Below are 6,757 nucleotides of genomic sequence, written 5' to 3' on the forward strand. Positions count from 1 at the left end.
CAGGGTGACGCTGGCCCCAGTGCCCGGCTGTGGGCAGGGCTGTCAGTGCAGCCAGGGCAGCAGCTCAATCTCCCTTCGTCCAGTGCCCGCTCTGGGACTCTTGGCTCTCTCCCCGAGGTTTCCTTCCAAGCTGGGAGTTTCCTCCAGGATGCAAACGTGTCCTGGAGCATCTTTGTGTAATCTGAAAGGCCCAGAGAGAGGAGAAAAGCAGAGATGCTACAAGTGTGAAAATGCTGTCGGGTTGGTGAAATGAGCCAGGGGCACGAATGTGGTGCTGAGACCTTGAGAGAGGGACGGACATTTGGGGGTCTGTGGTGGATCCATCTGCTCCCAGCAGCACCTGGTGATCTTTAAGGGAAACATGGGAGGGTGAACATTCTACATTTGAGAGAAGTGAAACTGAGAAAATCTGAGCAGGTCAGAATGACAGAGCACCTCCCCTGAGTCTCCACTCATCATCTTGCCTTGCAAAAGTTGCTCTTTTCTCCCTGAGGGCAGCAGAAATGCTGAGGATTTCTGATATCCAAGAATACCAGGAGAGATATAGGGGAGCTTAAAAACAAAAACCTCAGAACTCTTAAACACGAAAGGGTGTCTGTGTGTGTTCCAGGGGAGGGTGTACAGGAAATTGATTTGGTTGTGGTTACAGATCTCCTCTAACTCTTCATTGTTTCATTCCTCATGAACAGATGCCCATGTCCAGACACAGCCAATGTGCAACAGCAGCTCCATCAGCCCCTTCCTCCTGCTGGCATTGGCAGACACGCGGCAGCTGCAGCTCCTGCACTTCTGCCTCTTCCTGGGCATCTCCCTGGCTGCCCTCCTGGGCAGCGGCCTCATCATCAGCGCCGGAGCCTGCGGCCAGCACCTGCACAGCCCCATGTTCTTCTTCCTGCTCAGCCTGGCCCTCACCGACCTGGGCTCCATCTGCACCACTGTCCCCAAGGCCATGCACAATTCCCTCTGGGGCACCAGCCACATCTCCTACTCAGCATGTGCTGCTCACGTGTTTTTCTTTCTCTTCTTCCTCTCAGCAGAGGATTTCCTCCTCACCATCATGTGCTACGAGCGCTACGTGTCCATCTGCAAAGCCCTGCACTACGGGACCCTCCTGGGCAGCAGAGCTTGTGCCCACATGGCAGCAGCTGCCTGGGCCAGTGCCTTTCTCTACGCTCTCCTGCACACGGCCAATACATTTTCCCTGCCCCTGGGCCAGGGCAATGCCCTGGGCCAGTTCTTCTGTGAAGTGCCCCAGATCCTCAAGCTCTCCTGCTCCAAATCCCACCTCAGGGAACTTGGGCTCATCGCTGTCAGTGCCTGTTTGGTGTTTGGCTGGTTTGTGTTCATTGTTTTCTCCTATGTGCAGATCTTCAGGGCTGTGCTGAGGATCCCCTCTGAGCAGGGCCGGCACAAAGCCTTTTCCACGTGCCTCCCTCACCTGGCCGTGGTCTCCCTGTTTGTCAGCACTGGCATCTTTTCCAACCTGAAGCCCCCCCTCTCTCTCCTCGCCATCCCTGGATGTGGCAGTGTCAGTTCTGTACTCGGTGGTGCCTCCAGCCCTGAACCCCCTCATCTACAGCCTGAGGAACCAGGAGCTCAGGGATGCCCTGAGGAAAGTGAGGACTGGATACTTTTCACAAGTTAAAATCTTTCTATTTCCTTCTGCCATGCGAGGAAAATTATGACTAGGATGCTTCTCAGAAGCAATAAACTCTCTCTTTTCTGCTCCAGAACCTTCAGAATGTAACTCTTTACAATCTTGGCCTCTTTTTCCTCTTTGTCCATATTTTCATTGGTGCTTTTTCTTATTCTTTTTCTGGTGTTATTCTGCTTTTTATAAAGTACTGTAGTACTACTCCTTGCATTTCTACATGAACATCTACCTTTCTTTTGAAACACAAAGACTTTCAGGAGGCTTCTTCCCTGTGCATTTGAATCAAAACAAGGGGCTGTCCTGACCTTTGTGTCCAAGGTTTGTTCCTCAGCCCTTCTCTGGCTCTGCAGGGGCAGTGCCTGTGGGCAGAGCTGGAGGGAAGAGACTCCCAGCACAGCAGCACGGCCAGGGACAATGGCCCTGCCTCTTCCTACCTCTGCTCTTCCCAGCTCCACACTCCCTTTCCCAGCCCTTCTGAGGGTGCAAGGCCGGAGTGCTCGGGCAGCTCGGTCACTGTCCTGCTGCGTGTCCGTGCTGTGAGCACAGGCAGGGACAGGCCACGGGCACTGCTGGGACACAGCCGGGCTCCAGCACAGCAGCTCCATCAGCAAAGGGCATCTCCTGGGGGCAGGGCAGGAAGGCTTCGCTCTCCTCCAGAGCTGCTGTCAGGAATGTGCCCCAGGAATGCCCTGGCAAAGCAAACCCCAGTGCCCAGGGGCAGGGGGGAGTGTGCAGGGGGGGCAGGCAGCAGTGTCCTGGCACTGCCAGAGCTCCTGGGATGGACCTGAGGGAGCAGCAGAGCAGGGCCTGGGCTGTGCCTTTGTTCCGGGCACAGCCTGGGAAGGTGCCCAGGGCAAGTGTCCCACACCAGCCCCTGCCACCAGCAATCCCAGCACTGGCCTCTGCCCTCCCCTGCAGGAGGTTGTTTGTCCCTGCACGGAGGGACACCAAGTGACCAGGCCAGCAGTCCGTGTTTGCTGTGTCCTGAGGAGCCTTCAGCAGTGCATCGAGTGGGTGTGGGGAGATGAACCCGAGTGAGCACAAACACCATCAGCAGCACTCGGGGCTGGCACAATTCCAGGGGCACAAACAGTGCCCTGAGGCCACTTCACTGCCAGAGTAATGTCCTCTGGGAAAGCACCTGAATTCTTTGCTGGGCTGTGCTGAGAACTGCATGGAGACAAACGTCCAGGGCAGGGAGGCTCCAGGGAAAGTGCTCAGGACAGCCAAGGGCTGCACAGAGAGACACCGGAGTGGTGGGTCTGTGGGGAGAAATCACAGCTGCCTCCCTTGGGAATCGCCCCCAGGACCTGGACAGGCTGTGCTGTGTTCTGGGCACTGACCTGGAACCGAGGGATGTGGAAAAGGCCTCTGGTGTCAGGGACGTTGGGAAGGCTGCGCAGGCACTGGCATTTGTCCCTCAGGGATTCCATGAGGGTCCTGCCAAGATGAGCTCTGCTCCTCCTTGGAGCCCTTCATGGGCACAGAGGGCTGAGAGACCTTTCCAGGACAGGCTCAGGCCAAGGAGCCCTTGAGTCTCTCAGCCCCCCGTCGGTGCCTGCTGGAATTCAATCCCCCTCCCCATCCCGCAGCAGCCCCGCATTTCCCTCCTCCAGCCTTGCTCTCCAGCACAGCCACGGGGGCTCTTCGGGCTCTCGGCTTTTCCTGCAGCCACCGAGGCCAGCTGAGCTCTGCCTTCCCCACACTCAGCCCTGCCCAGTGCAGGCAATGCCCAGAAATTCCCTGTGTGTCCCTGGCCTTGCTGTCAGCCCCGGCAGCGGCTCCGTGGCCCCTCTGTGCCCCGCTGCCCCAGCCATGGTGCCCCAGCCCCTGTGCAGGCCCAGCCCAGGACAGGAGCGCTGCGGGTGGGAACGGCCCCTGGGCCCTGCTGCCCACAGCAGCCTTGGGGCTCTGCGCTGTTGAGCTTTGGACGGGGTACCCTTCCTTCCCGGACCAGGGTGAGAGAGCAGAGGAGGCTGCTGTTCTGCTGAGTTCTGTATTTCATAGTCTCACAGCTTTCTTGAAGGCAGAGTTCAAAGGGGGTTACATGATAAAGGCAAGCAGCAACAGCAACAACAGGCAAAAACAGCTTCTTCTTCTTCTTCTGTATGCTCTATACACTCTATATGTTCTATATGCTCTATACTCTAGACTCTATATTTTTTCTTACAGAATTATGGATTGTATTTGTTAATTGACCAATAAGATTAACACACGATTCCAGTTTTCCTTTTCTTAACCGATCCTGGTCTAATTCTAACAGTCGTAAGCCTCACACCAGTGTTACACAGGTATTACACAGATTTGTGGATGCAGTTTCTATCAGCTCTTATTGTTTACGTGAACGCTCTATCTAAAAAATGTGAACAGTGTCATTCTATCCATATTTTGTCTAAAGTAAAGAATTCTGTGAAAAGGTAACCCTGCTGCAGTAAGAACTGTGTTTAAGGTCTCTGCTGCAGCTTTTCAATGTTTAAGGCACTTAGCATATATTTCTACTAAAAGTTAAAAAATCTATATTTCTATTTCACTTTGGTGTGACTTCATGTATCTCAGCTTGTCCAAAGGTTTTAATTCAACCCCTGTGCTTTGGCTTCCCTCTGGGCCTGAGTCCAGAGGAGCTTTCACTTCAACAAAACAGAACACTTACAAGAAAAGTAAATGGAGTGGGAACTCATGAGAGATTGAATTTTCTCTGATTCAACTCAAGGATTGATGCCATAGACTTCTGAGTGGAAGAATAATTAATTCATTCTCCTTAAGACAATAAATCAAGAGAATAAATTAGACTTTTGTATCAGGTATGAGTGAAGAGATTGCATCCAACACAAGTTTTTCCTGTAGGATTTTTATTTTATTTTTTTATTTTCTCAGGAGATTGTATCAAGGCAGAAGAATTAAATTCAAGATATTTGTAGCAAAGAGACCTCTGCTGAACTCATTGTTCCAAATAAACATATCCCTTACCCCATATTTCCATGACTGGAAATTTTTCTAATTCTGGACTCTAGTATATTGTACTGTATGTGTATTCAGAATACTTTGCAACAGTTAAATTTGCTTAAATTTCATTTCAGACATTTACTTAATTTTAAGAATTTGCCTCATTTCAGCCATCTTTTAAAAAGTATTTTCACACTTTCATTTTTTTTGTCTGATACCTTTTCTGTGAGGAGGATCATCATTTGGGTTTTCTCTTGGTACCTCACTAATGCACTCTGAGAGCCATGTTCTGTGTTATTAATGTAGGAGTGATCCGGGGTTCATGGATGGCTACTGCAGGAAACTTGATGGCCAGTAGTGAAAACAGCAAAAATAATGATGAGAGGAGCCACAGACATTCTGCTGTCTGAGAACTGTGAACTGCCAAAATTAAAAAGGTCAGTGCTCTTCTGGTTCAGAATGCCCTTCAGTTGGAGCTGGAACATACTTTGGGCTAAGAGCCTGAGCACAAGAGGCTGTAGCACCTATTTGGTTCAGCAGTTCCCTATTGCCCTACTCCATACTCCACTGCATTCCAGCATGTGATTTGCTGAGCTGTAGACTGTCCCTGAGTGGTGTGATTGCCTGGAATGCTTGAAAATTTGGCTTCACATTCCTCCGTTTCTTTTCAGCATTTTCTCTGTTGCCCTCGTTGCCTCACACCAGCCCCTGTTTTACTTCTAGATGGAGAACAAGGTTACAAACTACAACTTCTCTTCCTATGTACTTAGAGGGGTTCTCACCTGTAATAATAAATGAAATAGGTTTCATTCCTTTTGATTCCTCCTGGTATGATGCAAAGAAAGGAAAGGTAGCTGGAACTATGGCTTTTTGGGGTGGCTGTTATACCAGAGCCCTGCATCTGTATTAGGGATATTTGTGTTGGCCAGACTGTCTCAGCAGAAAGAGGGAGGAGTGCAATATTAATGTCAGGAGCTCATCCCTGTCCGTGATTTATTAAAAGAAGCCTAGCTTCATGTCTTAGGCCCTGAATGAAATACTTGCAGTTTGGCTGCCTGAGTTTGTATCTATGGATCCCACTTCTGTGCAATGTCTGAAGGCCAGGGAACTGCCTTTGTTACCTCTCCTACTGGCACTGCTACAGGAGAAGGAAAGAAATCCAACTAATTTTGAATCAGCTAACGTGTCCCTTTTGGATACAGAATTCACTGAGAGCCATAAATACAGTGCGTGGCTTTAATAAAGCACAAACGTGAATTTTAAACCACACCTGGCATTGATGTTGCTTGGACTGAATGTGTGCACAGCCCAATGTTTCTCCTCATCGTCCCTGTTATGAATTTCTGCCATTTTTCCTCTTCATTCCTGTCTGAACAAAAGCAGACTTTGTGCCACTGAGTTGAGAACGTTATAAATAAGGTATGTAATTCGTGCTATTATGTATAAAATTGGAGTGTAATCAGACCCTACAGAGACCGAGTTTCAAAATCCCTTCAGCAGCCCGGCTGAGAGAAAAATTTCACAACACTAAAAGAAGTTCTCTCACAATAAGTGAGGATTCCACCCAGGTGGGGCTAGATCTTATCACCGGGACATTTGCACCATAACGACTTGATTGCCACCTTCTGATATCTACATCTCATCTGATAAGGAATCGGACATCCCGGGAACTAAAAATAACTGTTCCAGGAAGCAGAGATGGCCCATTCATCAGCAGAAATGGCCCACTCATCACCCAGGATGGACAATTCCTGGGATCCAGGAAAGGCTTTGCGCAGCCCAGCTCTGGGACAAGAAAACTTCATGAATATGCTAAAATGACGAGAAGAATAGAATTAATTCAGACTCTGCCCAAAAAATGCATAAGAAGGGACCAGCCAAAGCAGCATCCGTGAACTTGGGAGGTCTGGTGCGACAGAGATCAGATCTATGCGTGTTCACCCAGCTCCGACCCCGGGCTCGGAGCTGCTTTTCTCCATCGTGGCTTTTAAAACCGATATTTCGGTCGCATAATAAATGTCATTTCTTTATAAATTTTGATTGGGCAATTTTGTTTATCTTAAGAACATCCTTCTCAGGCATCAGGAAACTGCCCCATCTCTTTGTTCACCATCTCGAGTGCTTTTCTCACTCAGAGAGGATGGTAACACCACAGAGATT

General features: G+C 49.8%; 1 pseudogene across 1 annotated transcript; it reads left to right on the forward strand.

Annotated features, from left to right (window-relative positions):
- Window positions 1–712: 712 nt before the first annotated feature.
- Window positions 713–1,685, forward strand: LOC309585726 (olfactory receptor 14J1-like; annotated as a pseudogene). Its single transcript has one exon. The product of its transcript is annotated as an olfactory receptor 14J1-like (transcript).
- Window positions 1,686–6,757: the final 5,072 nt, after the last annotated feature.

The sequence above is a fragment of the Coloeus monedula genome, assembly GCF_965178545.1.
Source record: "Coloeus monedula genome assembly, contig: HAP1_SCAFFOLD_167, whole genome shotgun sequence".
Taxonomy (NCBI): domain Eukaryota; kingdom Metazoa; phylum Chordata; class Aves; order Passeriformes; family Corvidae; genus Coloeus; species Coloeus monedula.